This window comes from Taudactylus pleione, unplaced genomic scaffold, assembly GCF_031769625.1.
Source record: "Taudactylus pleione unplaced genomic scaffold, aTauple2 ptg000230l, whole genome shotgun sequence".
Lineage (NCBI taxonomy): Eukaryota > Metazoa > Chordata > Amphibia > Anura > Myobatrachidae > Taudactylus > Taudactylus pleione.
In genome coordinates, this window is record NW_028284632.1 from 21,558 (window position 1) to 45,065 (window position 23,508).

A 23,508-nucleotide genomic window follows, 5' to 3' on the forward strand; every position below is an offset into this window, starting at 1 on the left:
GATTACACAACATGCACTATTGGTACTGTTTTACGTCTTCATCACCAGGGTTTGATAAAGTGTAATTGCCCAGATGTACAATTTAATGAGTTTGTCAGTAAATAAATATTTTTTTTTATTTTTGTTATATTCTTATTTATCCCCACCCAAAAAAGAAATAAAAAAATCCCCCATCATCCATTTAAGGCCCTGGAAAAAAGGAGTTTGCCACATGTCAAACAACTTTTGAAACTAGCCAGTATGTGTGAATTTCAGCGATATGAACGGTGCACTTTATATGGGGTGTTCCTTAGTGCTGCATTCTGGGACAATGTATGCACATTGAGGGGTATTTATAAAAGTATGTTAAAAAAGAAATATCACCACAAAGGGACATTTTATGTGAATAAGGGTGACCCATAGTTGTGAAAGAATGTGGAGCTCACTGGTGGGACACCTGGTCCAACTATATAAAATGTAAATATCAATTTCTTAATAAAAAAGTGAAAATGAAAAACTGGTAAATATATTGTAATTTGTTCTCTGCCGTTTAGACCCATTATATAATTAAGCACATGTAGGGATACATTTATCGTAATCATATTAACTAAAAAAAAAAAAAAAAACATTTCTATAAAGTACACGAATGTGATCCAAAGTATAGCAGTGAAGTGGTTAAAGAACGACCTAATGGAAAGTTTATGTTAGTCTGTATACTAAAAGGCACCAGCTGAGTTCTGTTTACACAGCCTGTACATACATGTTACCTCAGTCAGACACACAAGAGTTAGAACACACTCAATGCAACTGCTTCCCTGTCACAGAAACCAGTTCTACATAAAAAAAAGGAACTAAGGGTTAAGAAGGGTGCAGTATAACAGTCCTAGACACAATCCTCTTTCCCCACATGGTCACTAAATAAATTTGAGGCCTTCCGTTCATTGTCCCAAGTTGTTCTGCAGCAGCTTCCAGCTGCCGTGGGTGAACAAAAACATTTATAAACAAATCTTTATTAAACATTGATAAACCAGGAATATACGACCCAGGGAAGGTTTTCCCACAAGGGACAAAGAGCTGACTGATGACACGAAGCAATGTACATTGTAATACATAAAAGCAGAAATAAACACCTAAAGGAGACCCACACTTCATATACATTAGATGACACAGCACAAACATTAGCTATTCTGAACATAACATCCTATACATAGAGGACTTGGAAGGCGAACAACAATGAATAGAATAGTGAAATAAGCAGAAAGTAACAGATAGGGTTGTATATGTCATCTATATACCTAACACCCTGTAAACCTATATAAAATCAGTTACAACGATAACAGCACACATATAGGTAACATATACAGTTAACAAACATTTGAATATACAGACAACATATATAATACAGCCAGGTATAGTGGGGACACACACACACCACAGATACCCCGGCATAATGGGGACATGTACGGTGAACAAAGACATCAGTATGTCTCACACCTACAGTATAATGGGGGGTATATAGGTGACATAGCCTGGCGAGGGGGATATATGGGTGGCATTACCTGGTGAGGGGCAGGGCACATAGGGGGCATTACCAGGCAGGGAGGGTAGGTACAGATAGCATTACCTGGCAAGGGGGGGTAGGCACAGGTGGCATTACCTGGCAAGAAGGGGGTAGGCACAAGTGGCATTACCTGGCAAGAAGGGGGTAGGCACAAGTGGCATTACCTGGCAAGAAGGGGGTAGGCACAAGTGGCATTACCTGGCAAGGGAGGGGTAGGTACAGGTGGCATTACCTGGCAAGGGAGGGGTAGGTACAGGTGGCATTACCTGGCAAGGGAGGGGTAGGTACAGGTGGCATTACCTGGCAAGGGAGGGGTAGGTACAGGTGGCATTACCTGGCAAGGGAGGGGTAGGTACAGGTGGCATTACCTGGCAAGGGAGGGGTAGGTACAGGTGGCATTACCTGGCAAGGGGGGGGGTAGGTACAGGTGGCATTACCTGGCAAGGGAGGGGGGTAGGTACAGGTGGCATTACCTGGCAAGGGGGGGGGTAGGTACAGGTGGCATTACCTGGCATGGGGGGGTAGGTACAGGTGGCATTACCTGGCAAGGGGGGGGTAGGTACAGGTGGCATTACCTGGCAAGAGAGGGGTAGATACCGGTGGCATTAACTGGCAAGAGAGGGGTAGATACCGGTGGAATTAACTGGCAAGGGGGGCATTACCTGGTAAGAGAGGCATTAGCTGGTAAGAGGTGCATTACCTGGTAAGAGGGGTAGATAGGTGGCATTACCCGGTGAGATACACAGGAGGCATTACATGGTGAATTAGTATACAGGAGGCATTACAAGGTAAGTGGGATATATGGGTGCCATTACCTGGTAAGGGGGTGGGGGCTCCTGGTCCCCCTCAGGCCCATCCCCATAACTTGCTCGGTCAGACTGCGATTCGTGTAGAAGGGAGATGTCATCCGACGTTGGAGACTTCAAGCAGTTCCCCATAGCGCCGCCCGGAGACTCCTGACTACGGGGCCTCCCCACCCGATGCCGTGTCTCTAGGGGGCGAACAAGCAGCGCTCAGACACCCGCCTAGCTTCTTCTCAGTGATCCGAATCCCAGGCGCTGCGCCAGTACCCCGGGCCAGTCACCCTCTCTCCCCGCTGCGCTCAGCCAGCAACATACCGGCCGCCATTACCGGGGTCTGCGCTCAGACAGGGCGTGACGTCACCGCCAGCCGCAGGCCCCGCCCCTGAGCCTGGGAGGGGAGGTGTCACGTGTGCTGGCGGCGGCACACCCCTTCCCCAAAGGCTCTGACCCGTTGCGTGATGGCGCCTACTCACACCCCAATACTTTGTTACTCTGATACTCTAAAGGGGGGCATCCACTAGACGATTTTATCCCTGTCCAACCTCTTAACGATTTTCCCTTGAAGTTTCCCTTGAAATATGATCTTCCACTCTGAACAATTTGCAAAAGATCTAACAATAAACTATGTTGTTTTAATCTGTGATTGAGAGCTTTCAGCTATAGTGGGCAGTGGTTCATCGTTTGATCTTTCAGCGTGAACGATGTGTAAACGATGTGTAAACGATTTGTAAGCAATCAAGTGAAATTGACCTGCATGTTCAGTCGATGGAGGAGACGATCAAACGACCAGCGGGAGCGCGCATCGTACATCGTTAGAAACAATTACTGCACGATTTGCAAACTATGTTCAAACGATGTTTGAACGATTTTATCATTATCGTTCAACTTTATCGTCTAGTGGATACCCCCCTTAAGTTATCCTGATACTATGTTACCCTGATAGTTATTTTGATACTGTTACTCGGGTTATTTTGATACTGTTACTCGGGTGCTATATTTTACCCTGACACTGTTACTTTAATACTATTTTACTCAGATACTATTTTATTCTGTCTCTGGGCCTGATTCAGCAGGGATCGCACTAGCCACTGCGATTGGGACAGCAGTGACTAAGGGCCTGATTCAGAGCCGGACGCAATTAGCGCTCGCTCGTCCAGAAAATAGGGGTGGCTATTCAAATGAACCGTTCGCTCTTTGCGGTCTGTTCACGCCTCTAGGTCTGAACGAACGAACAAAACTTGCGGTCGTTTTTTGGAAAACTACGCCCCCTGGCCGCTCGCATCCTAGGTCATGTCCGCTATTTATTAGATTAATCGAGTACATCGACCAGCGTATGAACTGCTCGCTATTCTTGTGGTTGGTTTTTCCTACCACAATCTTGCGAGCAGTTCTAGCTATAAAATAACCCAGTGACGTGGTCAATGACGCTGCTGTTTTAATTATGCACACCCATAAAACGCCCGTTTTAACCTTTAAGCACGCCTGATTTCGGATCTCCACTCCCCGTTTTCAAGCACCTTCCCCTGTTACCACCCACATACGCCTCTTTCTGACACTCAATTTTTCAGGCATTCGCTATTTTGCGAGCACATGAATTTCGACCGCACTGACTGGTTCGCGCATGCGTATTACGATCCGTATGCATGCGCAGTTGGGCAAACATCGCTTGGAGCGAACGAGCGGCTCTGAATCAGGGCCTAAGATCCATCGCAGAGTGATTGACAGAAAGTACCGTTAGTGGGTGTTGACGGGGTGGTCGGCGAAACGCAGGCGTGCCAGTGCCGAACGGCGTTGCAGGTGCATGCATAAATTAGGCACAGTTATGCCATACGCAGCTTGAGTACTCATAGTGTGCAATGAGGTTAGCTATTCCTGAGTAAGGTCAGAGCTTGTGCAAGTGTGTGTGAGGCTGTGATGGTACCGATGGTTTCTCAGTCTTGCTAAACATCAAGGCCGGATTAAGGGAGGGGCAACAGGGGCAGTCGTCCCTGGGCCCCCACACCCGGAGGGGCCCCTACTAGCAGCGGTGCGCTGTCTGCACCCGCCGATAGTGTCCCCTCCGCTAGTGTAGTGTAGACCGCGCAGTGAGCGCAGTCTACACTACACAGTGACATACACACAGCCGCCCGTGGTAGCTGTGTGTATGTTACAGCAGCCGATAAGAGTCAGACAGACTCTCATTGGCTGCTGCACAACAGAGGGAGCCGGCTGGAGCTCACTCATGGGCTCCGACTTCCGGCTCCCCCCCGCATCTGCTGATAATGGGAGAGACGTTATGATGCTGACGTCTCTCCCATAGTGCAGTGGCAGAGCCCGGACTCAGAGCGGGTAGCGGCGGCCGCGTCAGGAGCCGGGATTCAGGTAAGTGGTGATTTTTTTTTTTGTGTGTGTGCATAGGGGAGGGGGCCGCTACAGAGGTCACTGCATGGGGGGGGCAGCTACAGGGGACACTGCATAGGGGAGAGGGCCGCTACAGAGGTCACTGCATGGGGGGGCAACTACAGGGGACTGCATAGGGGTGGGGGGCACTGCATAGGGGGGCTGCTATAGGAGTCACTGTATAGGGGGCCGCTTCATGGGGGCACTGGGGGGGGTGTTGTCTAGGGTCAATGCATAGTGGGGACAACTACTGGCCCCACTGTATAGGGGGAACTACTACTGGGGGCAATGCATAGGGGGCTACTACTGGGGGCAATAGGGGGGACCACTACTGGGTCTGGGGGCACTTTATAAGGGGAACTACTGGGGCACTGTATAGGGGGACCACTACTGGGGGCATTATATAAGGGGCACTGCATAGAGGGACCACTACTGGGGGAACTGCATAAGGGGCATTTCTACAGTTGCCACTGCATATGGGGGACCATTACTGGGGGCACTGCATAGGGGGGGACCACTACTGGGTCTGGGGGCAGTGTATCGGGGGACCACTACTGGAGGCATGATGTAAGGGGCATTACTACAGTGGGCACTGCATAGGGGGGACCATTACTGGGGGCACTGCATAAGGGGCACTGCTACTGGGGACATTGCATAAGGGGCCCCCACAAGTTTGTTGCCCAGGGGCCCCCACAGACCTTAATCCGGCCCTGCTAAACATTACAGATGTGTGTAAGGTAAGGTGGGTGTCTCTATGTAGTGCTGCGACAGCATAGTGATTGCAATGGAGTAGCATACTATCGCAGTCAGACTGCGTGCGTAATCGCAGTTGCGATCCGTAGTGAATCAGATCCTCTGTTACTAGTCATCACCCTGATACTATGTTGCCCTGATACTCCCATGCTATGTTACTCCAATACACTCAGTGGAGCGGGTACAAAGACACAGCCGCTGGCTGTAACAAGCCCACAAAACGCTTGCGACACGCTCGTTTTTAGCCTAGCCCCCATCCGTTACCTCTGACTGACTGCCAATCACTCAGCATCAAATACTCACTACAACTGCTGTCAGCAAACCATTGCAACACCTCTAAAAACGACAAAAAGCAAAAGCACAGGGCGCCTTTAAAAAGGTCCAAATATATAGTAATAATACACCGATGATATATATGCTCTCAGTGCTGCAAGTCCAATGGGAACCTACTGTGAAGGTGCCAGATACAATAGAACCCAAAAAAAACAAATAGGACTTGCGCTGCTGGAGTATAATAAATCGTTGTTTAATCAATGAATTCCACAGGGAATATCAGAATATAAAGATCACAATAAAACACATGAATAAAAACAAACAGATAAAAAAATACATATATATGAGAGGATCTACATGTGTAGAATAATGGAAACAAACTAATAAAATACAGATACTGATAGGATGATATAGTATCAAAATGTAACCATGGTCGGAAACAATGTATCGTTTCCTAAAAAAAAATCAGCTCATGGCTAGAAAAAATGGGGGGATAGGATACAGATACTGTTGAATCACGTAATGAGCCTCCTAGGCAGAGCAGAGTCTAGTAGGAATTAGGAAGTGTTCCCTATATTAGGGCACAATTCTTCAATTTTCATACTGGATAGTCCCGCTTGTTACATGTAAAAACTTGTATGCATACACTCACAGTTATTAAAACAAGTCTTTTTTATCTGTTTGTTTTTATTCATGTGTTTTATTGTGATCTTTATATTCTGATATTCCCTGTGGAATTCATTGATTAAACAACGATTTTTTATACTCCAGCAGCGCAAGTCCTATTCATTGCAACACCTCTGTAGTACAGCTCAGAGACGTATGCGCAGTCAGGGCCGGCGCTAGGTTTCTCAGCGCCCAGCGCGGTCGCCACCTCTCCCCCTTGGCATATACCAAAAATGTCAGAGAGTGGATGGAGGGCGGGTTTTTCTGGAGCCAGGCAGGTTGACGCACTGACAGACCATGTCTCCTCTTGTTGTTCAGGCAGGGCTGCACCCTTCAGGCTACGGCGCTCCGGGCAACGCCCCTGCTAGCCCGTGCCTTCAGCCGGCACTGTATGCAGTACAAAAAAAATCATCCAACTGCGTAAATATCATTGTGTCCACTTGTGCATCAGGCGCTACTGTCAGGATTCAGCCTGGGATCGGCCGTTACTCACCGTGGCGCCGGCTTCCCCTGACTATCTGCGCGGTCAGATGCAGCGGCGGGTGACATGCTGAGTATAATCCCCGATGCCCTGTTGACTTCCACGCAATCTTCCATATCGGAGTTCCCGTGGCGGCGATCATGGGCGCACCCATATTGTCTGTCTCACCAGACCAGACCCTTCACCAATGGTAGCCTGGTCACCTCTCAGCTGACTCTCTCCTCCAATGGAAGGCTAACTAAGGGTATAAAGCAGGGCATCAGTCACTTAAGTGATATTCTACATCGGTCACTACCAATGTTCTTCAGTGATATTCGACATCAGTCACTACCAGAGATATCCAACATCGGTCACTACCAATATTCTTCAGTGATATTTGACATCAGTCACTTCAGTGATATTCAACATCAGTCACTTCCTTGATATTCAACACCAGTCACTACCAGTGATATTCAGCATCAGTCACTACCGATATTCTTCGACAACGTCACTATCAATATTCTTCAGTGATGCTCAACATCAGTCACTTCATTGAAATTCAACATCAGTCACTACCAGTGGTGTTGAACATCGGTCACTACCGATATTTCATTAATGATATTCTACATCGGTCTCTATCAATATACTTCAGTATTGCTAACATCAGTGATTACCAATATTCACCACAGATATTCTCCAGCCAGGACATCAGTCACTTCAGTGATATTCAACACCAGTCACTACCAGTGATATCCAACATCGGTCACTACCAATATTCTTCAGTGATATTCGACATCAGTCACTTCAGTGATATTCAACATCAGTCACTTCAGTGATATTCAACATCAGTCACTACCAGTGACATTCAGCATCCGTCACTACCGATATTCTTCGACATCGTCACTATCAATATTCTTCAGTGATGCTCAACATCAGTCACTTCATTGAAATTCAACATCAGTCACTACCGATATTTCATTAATGATATTCTACATCGGTCTCCATCAATATACTTCAGTATTACTAATATCAGTGATTCTCAATATTCACCACTGATAATCTCCAGCCACTCTGGGCCTGATTCCGCAAGGAACGCAGCTGCATATACACACGCAATCGGTTGATTAATTTGCTCTGCGCATGCGTGAGCTAGATGCTGCATTCAGAATTGCGTACGCAGAGGCTACGCGGACTCATGACAGAGTGATTGACAGGAAATGCCGTTTGTGTGTGGTGATGGGGGGGTGGTTGGGTGAACGCAGGCGTGCCACCGCACTTCGACGCCGTTGCATTGGCGTGCATAAATTAGCCACTGCGATACCAGAAGCCGCCTGATGTCCAATAGCGTGTGCAGAAGTTAGCAATTCCTTGATTGAGGTCTGACCTGCATTAACTGTGCGCATGTCTCCGATGTTACTTGATGTTATCGATTGTTTCGCTATGTTGTCAACGTATGCTGATGTGAGGAAGGCGAAGTGGGTGTCCTTATGTCAGGCTGCGATTGCAATGCAAATGCAAACAAACCATAATTAGCCGATGAGGAAGTCTTATGTTTAGCGATGTCGGAAACAGAGGATTTATTCGCAAATTGAGAGACAGGTAGCTAGTGTTTAGGGAAGAAACAGGAGGTGGTACCTACTGTGAATTAATTTGCAGCTGGAAAGGCCCCGGTATGAGACAGCATACGGTTGCTCAGATGTCCGAGGGTTTGTCCGATGCGCACCCAATGTTTCCATTTCGTACGTGAGTGGCGGATGTGAGATGCCTGTGGTGGGCTTTTCAGTGTACAAGATGGCGGCAGAGTCATTAGAATATTTTCCCAAGTCCACTACGAACTAAATCACGGCTGCGCATGCAACTGAGGGCCTGATTCAGCTTGGATCGCAGTTGCTAATAAGCACGCAATCGAGCGATTATTGCATTATGCGTATGCATCGCAGTGCGCAAACCAGCCACTGCGAGCGCAGAGGCTATGCAAATTCATTGCAGAGTGATTGACAGGAAGTGCCGTTTGTGAGTGGTGATGGCGGGGTGGTTGGCCGAAGGCAGGTGTGCCAGCTTCAGGGGCATGCATAAATTATCCACTGCACAGCCATACACAGTGTGAGGTCTCATAGCCCGCAGGCTGTTCGCAATTTCTGAGTGAGGTCTGGGCTTGTGCAAGAGTGCGTATGGGTCCGATGTTACTCGATTGTACCGATGGCTTCTCTATATTGCTAAAGAATATACCGATGTGAGTAAGTGGGCGTCCTTATGTCAGGCTGCGATCACAATGTGAATGCAATCATTTGCATATCACCACTGATATTAGCAACTGCGTGTGTATTATCAGAAAAGTATCAGAATAGCGATCCTTGCTGAATTAAGACTAGGGCCCACCTCTAAATCAAGACCTAAGTAACTCCCCTGCACTTTCTGCTCCTGATAGTCTGATACTATATTACCTTCCCCCAGAGATCACTGTCCCTGACACTCTGATACTACTGTCTTTACTCCTCTTCCGATAATCACTGTATGCCTCTGACACTCTGATACTACTGTCTTTTACTCCTGCCCCGATAATCACTGACACTCTGATACTACTGTCTATTACTTCTCCCCTGATAATCACTGTCTGCCCATGACACTCTGATACTACTGTCTATTACTTCTCCCCTGATAATCACTGTCTGTCCCTGACACTCTGATACTACTGTCTTTTACTCCTGCCCCGATAATCACTGACACTCTGATACTACTGTCTATTACTTCTCCCCTGATAATCACTATCTGCCCCTGACACTCTGATACTACTGTCTTTTACTCCTGCCCCGATAATCACTGACACTCTGATACTACTGTCTATTACTTCTCCCCTGATAATCACTGTCTGCCCATGACACTCTGATACTAGTGTCTATTACTTATCCCCTGATAATCACTGTCTGTCCCTGACACTCTGATACTACTGTCTTTTACTCCTGCCCCGATAATCACTGACACTCTGATACTACTGTCTATTACTTCTCCCCTGATAATCACTGTCTGCCTCTGACACTTCTGTCTTTTACTTCCCCCCCTGGTAATCACTGCCTGCCCCTGACACTTCTGTCTTTTACTCCCCCCCTGATAATCACTGTCTGCCCCTGACACTACTGTCTTTCTCCTTCATCCACTAGGGGACACTGGAGTCTCAATACAATGGGGTATAGGAGTGGGTTAACTGGGAGCTGGCACCTTAAAAAAAAAACTAACAGTAGCTAGCTCCTCCCCCTCCATACCCCCAACAAGCCAGTCTAAAAAAGTGTGCCCTGGGAGCTGGACGTTGATCTCCCGTTTAGGGCTTATTTTAACATAAAGAATGACCTCCAATCAGCAGGAGGATGGACAGGCAGCCCACTGCCCCTACCTGTCTACACCGATGGATGCTGCCGGGGGAGACCTCACTGCTGCTGCACAAAGTTTGCGCTGAGGTCTCCTGCTACAGAGACCTCAGTCTCTGGGGAACGCAGATACACGCTGGTTGCAGTGCTCGTAGCGGGTTCCCACAGCACATGCCCGATGCCGGCAGCTTAGGCAGGGTCAAGGTTAGTGTCACCTGGCTCCCTGGTTAGCAGGGAGCCAGGATATTATAATAGGCGGGCATTTCACAGTTGCCGCTCGCGCGGAAGGGCGCCATAGCGGGGGGGGGCGGAGCCTAAGTTTTTCCTTCTGCTTCTGCCTCCCATCAGCCTCAGCGTTTCTAAAGAACGCTGAGGGGCCATTTTGGAATACAAAAGTGAAGGAGCAGGCTGTGTCTGGCTAGTACTCAGTTATCAGCCTTGCTATTATTGTTGCAGCGTTATTCAATTAGTGCTGTACACATTGCTTATCCCCCTCTGTGCCCCTTCTCAGTCAGTCATAGGTGTGATTGTAATTACTACTGTTGTTTTTTTCTGTCTCTGTGTGTGTGTGTGGTAACTGTAATGTCTACCAAGGGGTCTAAGGCAGCCCAAAAGGCCTTTTCCTGCAAAACTTGTGGGGAAAAATTCACACAGGGACAGCCTAATGCTTCCTTACTGTGTGATAATTGCATGTCTCAGTCTCAGGACTCTGTTAATGTGAGCCAGCCTATTTGGTCGGATCAATTAACATCAGTTATATCCAACCTGTCATCTGAGTTGGAAGCAGCTCACAGAGACAGGGATAGGCTGAATCAGACAGCAGCTGAACCAGATTGGGCCCGATCTCTAGCAAGATCGGTAGAGGGTCTTACAAAGGCAATGTCCCAGGCTCCATCTGCATCTACTCAGGTCCTTTAGTAAAAGGTTGATTCATAATCCCCTACATTGGGATGAATCAGACGAAGAGGATGTTCAGGACCAAGAGGAGGGGGAAGTGCAGGAGGAGGAGGTTCAGATTACTGAGGAATTTGAACCTGCATCACGACAGGTGTTACATGTGGAGGAGGTAGAGGTAACTGCAAAACCATCTATTTTTGGTAAAAGGGTTAAGCAGTCCATTACCTTTCCAGCTGGATGATATTCTCTCTATTGCATGGAAACACCCAGATAAGAGATTTCAAATGAACAAGAAATATCTCTCTTATTACCCTTTTCCGCAGGTCAGTAGGAGATTGTGTGAAACTCCTCCTGCGGTAGACCCATCAGTAACCCGTCTTTCTAAAAAGACAGTACTTCCAGTGCCGGGTGCTGTTGCTTTAAAAGAGAACTCGGACAGGAAGCTGGAACAGACATTAAAAACCCTATACACTGTAGCAGGGATTTTGATGCGTCCGGCTCAAGTCTGCTGTTGGGTGAACAAAGCCATTGAGAATTGGGCTTTGCAGCTAGCGGATGGGATTAGGTCCGGTGCACAACCCGATGACCTCATTCAGTTAGCTGAGCAGATTACAGAATCAGCTGCATTCCTGGGGGAAGCGTCAAAGGACATTTGCAGTCTATCCGCCAGATCTTCAGCATTGGCTGTGTCAGCTAGAAGGGCTCTGTGGTTGCGTCAGGGGCAAGCAGACGCAGAGTCTAAGAGAGCAGTCGAGGCTCTTCCTTTTACGGGGGAGGTTCCTTTCTGCTCGGAATTAGATAAGTGGATCTCACAGCTGCCTCCAGCTCCCTGCAGGATAAAGCAGCTGCAAAGCCTACCGCATGACGTTCTCCCTTCTCATTTGGGGGACCCCAGAGTAGGGGCTCGGCTCCTACGTTTCAAGGACATTTAGAACCAGTCTTGTCAGGACGCCTGGGTTCGGGATGTCATTGTTCAGGGACTAAAGCTCGATTTCAGAATACAGCCTCTCTCTCGTTTTTTCAAGACAGGTTTACCTCAGGTTACGGAAAAATGTGTAGCTACCCAGGAGGCAATACAAAAACTGTTATTGTCTCAGGTAATAGTGAAGGTTCCATCCCACCAGAGATGTCAGGGGTTTTATTCCAGTTTGTTTATTGTGCCCAAGCCGGACGGCTCCATGAGGCCCATCCTCAATCTCAAGGAATTAAACCCTTATCTGCAAGTCTTCAGATTCAAAATGGAATCTCTCCAATCCATGATTGCGAGTCTCGAGAAAGACGAGTTTTTAGTGTCCCTTGACACAAAGGGATGCTTATCTTCATATACCGATATGGCCCCCTCACCAGGTTTTTCTTCGTGTTGCAATACTAGACTCACATTTTCAATTTCAGGCCCTGCCTTTCGGTCTTTCGTCAGCACCAAGGGTGTTTACAAAGATTATGGCAGAAATGATGGCCCTGCTGCATTGTCAGGGTATTGTCATTGTTCCGTATTTGAAAGGCCTCGTCAAGGGATCGCCTGTTAAAGAACATTCATCTAACGCAGAGTGTTCTCTTACAACACGGATGGATCCTAAATTTCAAGAAATTCTCCCTGATCCCCACCCAACACCTGCTTTTTCTGGGAATGATACTAGACAAAAGGGAACAAAAAGTAGTTTGCCCCCATTCAGCACCTGGTGCGCATGGTTTTACAGCATCGCTGGGTGTCTGTACATCTCTGTATCCGTCTTCTCGGGAAGATGGTAGCAGCTTTCGAGGCAATACAATATGCAAGATTTCATGCCCGAACCTTCCAGTTAGATCTTCTTTCCCACTGGTCAGGGTCCCACCTGTTTCTACATCAGAGGGTCCTTTTGGCGCCGCAAACACGAACATCCCTCATATGGTGGATGAATCCCTCTCACCTGTTGGAAGAAGATTTGCGATGTGGGATTGGATACTCCTCACCACGGACGCAAGCCTGAGAGGGTGGGGAGCAATGACCCTGGGAAAGCATTTTCAGGGGCTCTGGACTCAACAGGAAGCAAGACTATCCATAAATGTGCTGGAGTTGAGAGCAGTGTTTTATGCCCTTCAGAAAGCGCAGCCCATATTGAAGGGTCAGGTGATCCGAGTTCAGTCAGACAATGCCATGGCGGTGGCATATATAAACAAAGAAGGCGGCACAAAAAGCAGAGCCACTATGAGGGAGGTAAGCAGGATTTTGATATGGGCAGAGGAATTCGCAGTAGCAATTTCTGCAATATTCATACCGGGAGTAGAGAACTGGGAGGCCGACTATCTCAGTCGGCAGAACATCCATCCGGGGGAATGGTCCTTGAATCCTCAGGTGTTCCATCACCTGACTCTGAGGTGGGGCTGTCCGCAAGCCGATCTTATGGCGTCAAGAGTGAATCACCAGTTACCAGTCTTCTACTCCAGGACAAAGGATCCTCAAGCTGCGGCGGTGGACGCACCGTCAGCTCCGTGGCCCTTCCATTACATCTACGTCTTCCCTCCATTTCCTCTCATTCCACGCTTGCTCCAGAGAATCAAGCGAGAAAGAGTCAAGGTACTACTAGTAACACCAGATTGGACCAGGCGAGCGTGGTACTCGCAAATACAAAATCTGTTAATAGACGAACCTTGGCCCCTACCCCTTCAGGAGGATCTTCTTCTGCAGGGGCCGTTCGTTTATCAGAACTTACGGCGGCTTTGTTTAACGGCTTGGCTACTTAAAGGGCCGTCCTCAGAAGCAAGGGGATCCCGTCCAGCGTGATTCCCACTATGCTGCGGGCCAGGAAGGATGTCACTTCTCAGCATTACTATCGCATATGGAAGGCTTATGTTGTTTGGTGAAAGAGACGTAATTACCCTCCAGCAATTTTTAGGACATCACGTCTCCTCCTTTTTCTTCAGGCCGGTCTATCAGCGGACCTTCGTCTAGTTTCCTTAAAGGTACAGATATCTGCATTGTCACTTTTCTTTCAGAAGAGATTGGCCTTTATTCCAGATGTTCAGACCTTTTTACAAGGAGTCATCAGAATTCAACCTTCTTTCGTACCGCCCACTGCACCTTGGGATTTGGATTTAGTTTTAGCGTTCCTTCAGCCTGAAACCTTTGAGCCTTTACACAGGGTAGAAATTAAGTATTTAACCTGGAAGGTGGTTCTGCTGTTGGCGCTCGCCTCAGCAAGGCGAGTGTCGGAGCTCAGTGCCTTATCCTGTCGTCGCCCCTTCCTCATTTTTCAGGAGGATAGGGCGGAGTTACGCACGCAGAAATCCTTTCTTCCCAAGGTAGTGAATGCTTTTCATATAAATCAGCCGATAGTGGTCCCGGTTTTCAAAGACGATTCTCCAAATTCAAAGTTGTTGGATGTAGTCAGGGCTCTTAAGATTTACGTGGACCGGACGGCTTCCCTCCATAAATCTGACGCTTTATTTATTAGGTTTGATTTGGCTCGTCCAGGTTGGCCGGCGTCCAAACAAACCATTTCAAGATGGATTCGCCTGGCTATCAGACAGGCTTATGTGGTGGCTTCCAGACAACCAACTTGTATCATTACCGCTCATTCAACGCGCTCGGTAGGCCCTTCATAGGCGGCTGCTCGGGGGGTTTCATTAAACCAACTTTGCAGAGCAGCTACTTGGTCGGGAAAGCATACTTTCCTTAAGTTTTATCGATTTGATACTTTTGTGGCCTCCGCTTCGAGTTTGGTCATGCAGTACTGCAGGGTTCTCAGCGCTCTCCCACCCGGGATGTAAGCTCTGGGACGTCCCCATTGTATTGAGACTCCAGTGTCCCCTAGTGGATGAAGGAGAAAATAGGATTTTGGTACTTACCGATAAATCCCTTTCTCCGATTCCACAGGGGACACTGGACGCCCTCCCTGCGCTGTTCTTTTCTGCAAGATGCTACAGTTGTTGCATTAGGTCGTTTGATTGGTCTGTTACCATTTTTCTTTCTGTGTATGATGTATTAGTACATGGATGTAGTTATTGTAGCTTTCTGTCTCCTTCTCCTTACTTCCAGCTCTCCTCGGGCACAGTTATTTTTAGACTGGCTTGGGGGGGATATGGAGGGGGAGGAGCTAGCTACTGTCTTTTACTCCTCCTGAGATAATCACTCCCTGCCCCTGACACTCTGATACTACTGTATCTTACTCCTCCCCCTGATAATCACTGTCTGCCTCTGATACTACTGTCTTTTACTCCTCCTCCTGATAATCACTATCTGCCTCTGACACTCTGATACTACTGTATCTTACTCCCCCTCCTGATAATCACTGCCTCTGACACTCTGATACTACTGTCTTTAACTCCTCCCCAGATATACACTGTCTGCCCCTGACACTATTGTCTTTTACTATTCTCCCGATAATCACTGACACTCAAAAACGACTGTCTTTAACTTCTCTCATGATAATCACTGCCTGGCCTTGGCACTCTGATACTACTGTATCTTACTCCTCCCCCTGATAATCACTGTCTGCCCCTGACACTCTGATACTACTGTATCTTACTCCTCCCCCTGATAATCACTGTCTGCCCCTGACACTCTGATACTACTGTCTTTTACTCCTCCTCGGATAATCACTGTCTGCCTCTGACACTCTGATACTACTGTATCTTACTCCCCCTCCTGATAATCACTGTCTGCCTCTGACACTCTGATACTACTGTCTTTTACTCCTTCCCTGATAATCACTGGTTGCCTCTGACACTCTGATACTAGTGTCTTTTACTCCTCCTCCTGATAATCACTGTCTGCCTCTGACACTCTGATACTACTGTCTTTTACTCCTCCCCTGATAATCACTGGTTGCCTCTGACACTCTGATACTACTGTCTTTTACTCCTCCCCTGATAATCATTGTCTGCCCCTGACACTCTAATACTACTGTCTTTGACTCCTCCTCAGATAATCACTGCCTGCCTCTGACACTCTGATACAGTGCATCCGGAAAGTATTCACAGCGCTTCATTTTTTCCACATTTTGTTATGTTACAGCATTATTCCAAAATGGAATAAATTCATTTTTGTCCTGAAAATTCTACACACAATACCCCATAATGACAACGTGTAAAAAGTTTTTTTGAGATTTTTGCAAATTTAATAATAAAAAAACAAAACTAAGAAATCACATGTACATAAGTATTCACAGCCTTTGCTCAATACTTTGTTGATGCACCTTTGGCAGCAATTACAGCCTCAAGTCTGTTTGAATATGATGCCACAAGCCTGGCACACGCACACCTATCTTTGGGAAATTTCACCCATTCCTCTTTCCCTCTATCCTGACTAGTCTCCCAGTTGCTGCCGCTGAAAAACATCCCCACAACATGATGCTGCCACCACCACGCTTCACTGTAGGGATGGTATTGGTCTGGTGATGAGTGGTGCCTGGTTTCCTCCAAACATAACGCCTGGCATTCACGCCAAAGAGTTCAATCTTTGTCTTTCATGGTCTGAGAGCCTTCAGGTACATTTGGCAAACTCCAGGCAGGCTGCCATGTGCTTTTTACTAAGGAGTGGCTTCCATCTGGCCACTCTACCATACAGGCCTGATTGGTGGATTGCTGCAGAGATGTTTGTCCTTCTGGAAGGTACTCTCTCCACAGAGGAATGCTGTAGCTCTGACAGAGTGACCAACGGGTTCTTGGTCACCTCCCTGACTAGGGCCCTTGTCCCCCGATCGCTCAGTTTAGACAGCCGGCCAACTCTAGGAAGAGTCCTGGTGGTTCCGAACTTCTTCCATTTACAGATGATGGAGGCCACTGTGCTCATTGAGACCAAAGCAGCAGATATTTTTCTGTACCCTTCCCCAGATTTGTGCCTCAAGACAATCCTGTTTCGGAGGTCTATAGACAATTCCTTGGACTTCATGCTTGGTTTGTGCTTTGACATGCACTATCAAGTGTGGGACCTTATAAAGACAGGTGTATGCCTTTCAAAATCATGTCCAATCAACTGAATTTACCACAGGTGGACTCCAATTAAGCTGTAGGAACATCTCAAGGATGATCAGTGGAAACAGGATGCACCTGAGCTCAATTTTGAGCTTCATGGCAAAGGCCATGAATACTTATGTATATTGGATGTCGTAGTGTTTTTTTTTAATTAAATTTGCAAAAATCTCAAACATTTTTTTACACCTTGTCACTATGGGGTATTGTGTGTAGAATTTTGAGGCCAAAAATGAATTTATTCCATTTTGGAATAAGGCTGTAACATAACAAAATGTGGAAAAAGTGAAGCATTGTGAATACTTTCCGGATGCACTGTATAAGCCCTTATTAGAATGGAAGGCTAAACCTCTACATATTACATACGACATACTAGTTAAAAGTGAATACAATTGTGAAAGAGCCCAATCCCTCAATTTATATATACAACATAAGTAGAATATAGAATACTAAGGAAATACTAAGAGGACGTACTAAGATTAGGGGATGATTGTATTCGACTGGATTGTAATGTTTAATAATGACCAGTAATGTCCATACAATGAAAAACCACTATTACCTTATAAATACAATTCTATTATGGATTATTACAAAATTAAAATAAAAAGTGATATATACACACCCCATGACCAATAATACACTGCCATTCTATTATGGATAATTAAAATTATGAGAGTGACAGAAATGGGAAAAAGGAATATATAATATATCATGACAAAAAGTGTTTTCCTATGGGGCATAAGGGAGGAAAAGGTTATATCGAGAACAAGTATAGCTAAATGTAGGAATATAGTAATTATACATCTAGAAAAGCACTGTATTGGATATGTTTGTTAAGTCCCGTTGGGCTGACCATACCCAACCTGAAAATACATTCGTTCTCTTTTCTGGTCAATTCCTTCATAATATCTCCTCCACGAATCCCCATAAGTATTACTTCAAATTCAAAAGCTTTTACGTTTGTAGGAGATCCATCATGTCGTGAAAGAAAATCTCGCCACTGAGGTAAGTTTCTTCATCTTCCAGTGTGAAGAGGTGCAGGGTTGAGCCCTGAGATGAGGCAGAGGTACGGAGTGAAGAGGTGCAGGATTGAGCCCTGAGATTAGGGAGAGGTCCGGAGTGAAGAAACTTTTATGATGCAGTTGACAACTGTTAGTTGAGGGTAAACATGAAGAGACCATGAAACGGCAGCAAGGCTAGGCTAGTAGTACAGCGGAGACTACCAGCAGAGTTAGGTTTAGTATTGCAGCAGAGAGTTCAGTAGCAGCACTGGGATCTGTAGTGCCGTCAAGCATCTGTAGCAGAACCGGGCAAAGAGAGTCCATAGTATATATTAAGTACAGCGAGGATCTGGCAGGAGTCCAAGGAGGAACCTGAAGGTAACGTTGCACAGACAACAATGCTCAGTTAGTAACATACTTTTATACCAGATGCATGAAATCCATTGGAAGTGTTAAAGCATGTGACCCAGACAGAACCAGGTTTAGAAAACCAAGTAATCACAGACCCCAGCAAGCAGACGACGCCCAAGTAATAGAGGATCACTTTAACTCTCTGTATACTCCATGCGATACACACCAGCAGCCCGGAAGGATACTCCAGCGACCACAAGGGGACCTTGGCAAGTGTAGTTTATCATTAAACAGGGATACAGTTCGGGTTCTGACAGTACTCCCCCTTTTTGGGTGGTCTCCGAATACCCACCAGGCTTAAGAGGAAATTTAGAATAAAATTATACATCAGTCTAGGAGCATGGACATTAGAAGCTTTTATCCATGATTTCTCCTCTGGACCATAACCTTTACAGTCTACCAGATATTGCAAATGATTTTGATGCTTACGTGAATCCAGAATCTTATCAATTTCAAATTCCACTCCTCGAGCAGTTGATACAGGAGGTATCTTAGGCAAGCTGTCATGAAATCGATTAAGGATCAATGGTCTAAGCAGAGAAACATGAAAGGAATTAGACATACGCATGGTAGGTGGTAACTGTAACTTACATGCCACTGGATTGATAATTTTCTCGAAAAGGAAAGGTCCAATGTACCGAGGAGTAGTTGGCATAGAATGGACTTATACCTGTAGCAGAAGAATAATGAAAATTATGAGCAAACTCCACCGAGGGTAGAAGATCTATCCAGTCATCTTGAGATGAAGAAAGGTACATCCTCAAGAAAGTCTCCAAATCCTGGTTCACCCTTTCGGTTTGTCCATTTGATTGAGGATGATATGCAGAAGAAAATTGAAGTTTAATTTGTAACGATGAACAGAGAGCCCTCCAAATACGAGCAACAAACTGAACACCTCGGTCAGAAACTATTTCAGAGGGAAGTCCGTGAAGACGGAATATTTCTTTGATAAAGATTTGTGCCTACTTAGTGGCTGATGGAATTCGTGCTAAAGGACAAAAATGGGCCATTTTGGTAAACCGATCCACCACTACCCAGATAACTACATCCCTTGGACTCAGGGAGGTCAGTAATAAAGTCCATAGAGAGATGGGTCCATTGAGTGGGACTGGGTAATGGATGGAGAGGACCCACTGGAGCATGACGAGGAGATTTATGTTGTACACACTTGGAGCAAGAACGTATAAACTCTTGAATATCTTTTTTCATAGAAGGCCACCAATATGACTGTTGAAGGAAAGTGTACATTTTATGGACCCCTGGGTGACCTGAGAACCATGAATTATGAGCCCGAGAGAAGTTTACCTTGTAACTCAGGCTCCACCAATGTCCTCCCGGGAGGTGGATCTGGAGAAGTGGAAGTTGAAGAAAAGGCCAGAGGATTTATTATAGGATACCTTTGATCTTCAATTTGTTCTTCCTCCTCCAACATCGAGCGAGAAAGCGCATCAGCTTTCTTATTCAGCGAGCCAGGGCAGTACCTGAGAACAAAATCAAAACGAGAGAAAAAAAGTGCCCAACGAGCTTGTCGTGGGTTTAAACAATGTGATGATTTTAAGTATAACAGATTTTTATGATCCGTAAAAATGGTGAGTGGATGTTCCAGCAAATATCTCCATTCTTCTAAAGCCAATTTAATGGCTAAAAGCTCCTGATCCCCAATGGAATAATTACTCTCTGCACTACAAAATTTTCATGAAAAAAAAACCACAGGCTTCTGTTTTCCCATCAGCAGCCACTTCGGACAATATAACTCCTACTCCATAAGCCGATGCAACCACCTCCAAGATAAATGGTTTCTCAACATCCAGCTGAACCAAAATTGGAGCCGCTGAAAATTTATCTTTAAGAGTCTGAAAGGCAGCAAGAGCCTCTGGGGACCACACTGCAGGATTAGCCCCCTTTTTAGTCATGGCTGTAATTGGGGCCACAATCATAGAAAATGCTCTAATAAACTTCCTATGATACTTAGCAAAACCTAAGAATCTCTGAATAGACTTTAAGGAAGTGGGCAAAACCCAGTCTTGTATGGCCTTAAGTTTCTCAGGGTCCATCTGAAGTTCGATACCAGAGATGATATACCCCAAAAAGGGTATGACCGGGACCTCAAAAACACATTTGGAGATTTTACCATAAAGTTTATTGGCCCGAAGACGACTTAGCACTTGAATGCGATGGTCAGAGAGACTCCTGGAAAAAAATAAAATGTCATCAAGATAAACAATAACAAACTTTTAAAGTATATCTCGGAAAATCTCGTTGACAAACTCCTGGAAAACTGCAGGGGCATTACATAAGCCGAAAGGCATAACAAGGTTTTCATAATGACCATCTTGCGTATTAAACGCAGTTTTCCACTCATCACCTTCTTTTATCCTGATCAAATTATAGGCCCCCCTTAAGTCAAGCTTGGTAAACAGTCGTGATCCCTTGACCCTATCAAAAAGCTCGGTGATAAAGGGTAAAGGATATTTGTTCTTTACCGTAATCTCATTTAGACCTCGAAAGTCAATACAAGGACGGAGTCCTCCTTCTTTTTTTTTTTTTTACAAAAAAGAACCCTGCTCCAGCAGGAGACGAAGAGGGCCTAATAAACCCCTTACGCAGATTCTCTTGGACATATTCCGTCATGGCTTGAGTCTCTGGAACGGAGAGAGGATATACTCAGCCTCTGGGTGGTGTTTTACCCGGAATCAATTCCACAGGACAATCCCAGGGATGATGTGGCGGGAGTACATCTGCAGCCTGCTCAGAAAAATGTCCGCAAACTCGTGATAGGGCTGTGGAAGAGAAGGTGGAATATCAATTTTAACTTCAGCTAGTCGGACAACAGGAGTCAAACGATTCAATTTACATTTTGGACCCCAGGAAAGAATTTGAGAACCAGTCCAATTAATATGCTGGTTATGAAGAGTTAACCATGGTAACCCAAGGACTACATCATACGCAGAAGCAGGGAGTACCAAAAACTCTAAGGTTTCCTCATGAAGAACTCCAATCCTCAACTTTAACAACTTAGTTTGATGTGTCACACTTCCATTAGTAATCTTAGTCCCATTCACTGCAGAGAGGGATAGAGGACGAGGCAGCTTGGTAACAGGAATCTGCAATTGTTGAACTAAAGATGACAAAATAAAATTACCAGCCACTCCAGAATCTATTAAAGCAGAAGACACTTGACATGGCGAACAGACATCACCGATAACAGGTATTAAACAATCTTGTTTGGAGGGAATTTTAATGAGCACCCCTAGTTTGTCTTCCCCTCCATCAACTAGGGGTGACCGTTTCCCGGCCTTACTGGACATTTAATCAGAAAGTGCTCAGGAGACGCACAGTACAAACACAAATTAGAATGTCTTCTACGTTGTTTCTCTACCTCAGATAACCTGGACTTATTAATTTGCATAGGTTCATCAGTTATACCATGAGATGAGCGAACCTGTGGAAGAGCAGTCTTAGAGTGATCACTATGACCTCTTTGCACCCCTCGTTCACGCATCCGCAAGTCAATTTTAATAGTTAGAGAAGTCAACTCATCAAGTTTCTCAGGAAGATCCCGAGTTAGCAACTCATCTTTTAATCTCTCTGAAAGACCATTCCAATATGCAGCTCTTAATGCCTCATCATTCCTCCTAAGTTCTGCAGCTATAGTCTGAAAGCGAACCACATACTGACCAACTGGAGACGTCCCTTGTTTAACCCGCAGGATATCCACAGATGCGGCCACCGATCTTCCAGGTTCATCAAATATCCTTTTAAAGGCACAAATAAAGGCTTGATAATCAGACAATAAGGATTCATTCCTCTTCCACAATGGGGAGAGGCATTCAAGAGCAGTAACAGACAACAATGAAATAATATAAGCCACCTTAGGGCCTGATTCAGACCCACTCGCGAGCGGCTGTCCACTCACAAGTGGGTCGATGGTGTGCACTGAGCATGCGCACGACGGAGGGAGCTCCGTCGTGTGCATGCGCCAGACGCGACGAGCGAAGGACTTTCCTTCGCTCGTTGTGTCTGAACAAAGGGGGCGTGCTGTCGATGTTGATTGACAGCACACCCCCTTTGGTGGGTGTGCCGGGGGCGTGCCTCCCAGACGGGGGCGTTCCCAAGGGAACGCCTACCGTCAGAAGCCGGCCCCACTGACATCACTAGTGATGTCAGTGGGAGTGATTTTGGCTCTGATAGAGCCAAAATCACTCCGGGCCTTGCGGTTGAGAAACTCAACCGCAGGCTCCGGCTCGCAGTGGCGATGGTCAAGACCATCGCGACCATCAACCTGCACGCTCATATAGGCTGTGGATGGTGACCCACAGCTATACGAGCGTCCAGGAGGACGCTCCATTTTTATGGAGGACGGCCCTCATTCAGAGCGAGCGCTCTGCTCAGAGCGTCCGGCTCTGAATGAGGGCCTTAGTGCGAAGTGTAGAAAAGTTTTGTGGCAATAACTCAAAATGGATTTCACATTGATTTAGAAATCCTCTGCAGGCTTTGGGATTACCATCAAAATGAGTTGGAGTGGGAAGTCGCAGATGGGAGGCAGAAGCCAAAGGGGTAACCACAGATGCATTTGTATCACGAATTTGGAGTTTATCCAAACGAGTAGAAAGATCCTGTAAACATTGCAAAACTTGAGTTTGAGTATTTTTCTGTATTTCAAGATGAGTGGTCAAACCCTGAAGCACCTGTACCCCAGAAGCCTGTTCCAGATGCAAGTTCATTTTATGGTCTGTGCAAACTGTCACAGCTACAGACTCTTGAGACTCCTGAGGAGAAACAGGCTTAACAGAGGGTACAAACTGAGGGGGGTTAAGGAATGACCTTCTCATGAAATAGCATCGGCACGCAATGTTAAAAGTAAACAAGATTTATTCAAAGACAATACTGTGCTGAAAAGTTCTAGATACTTAAGCATAAAGTCTCCATAAAGAAAAGTTCAGATTATCACAACAAGCAGGTGTCAGGATAGCCACGCAAGAACTAAAGTTCATATAGCACAAAGTTCATATCA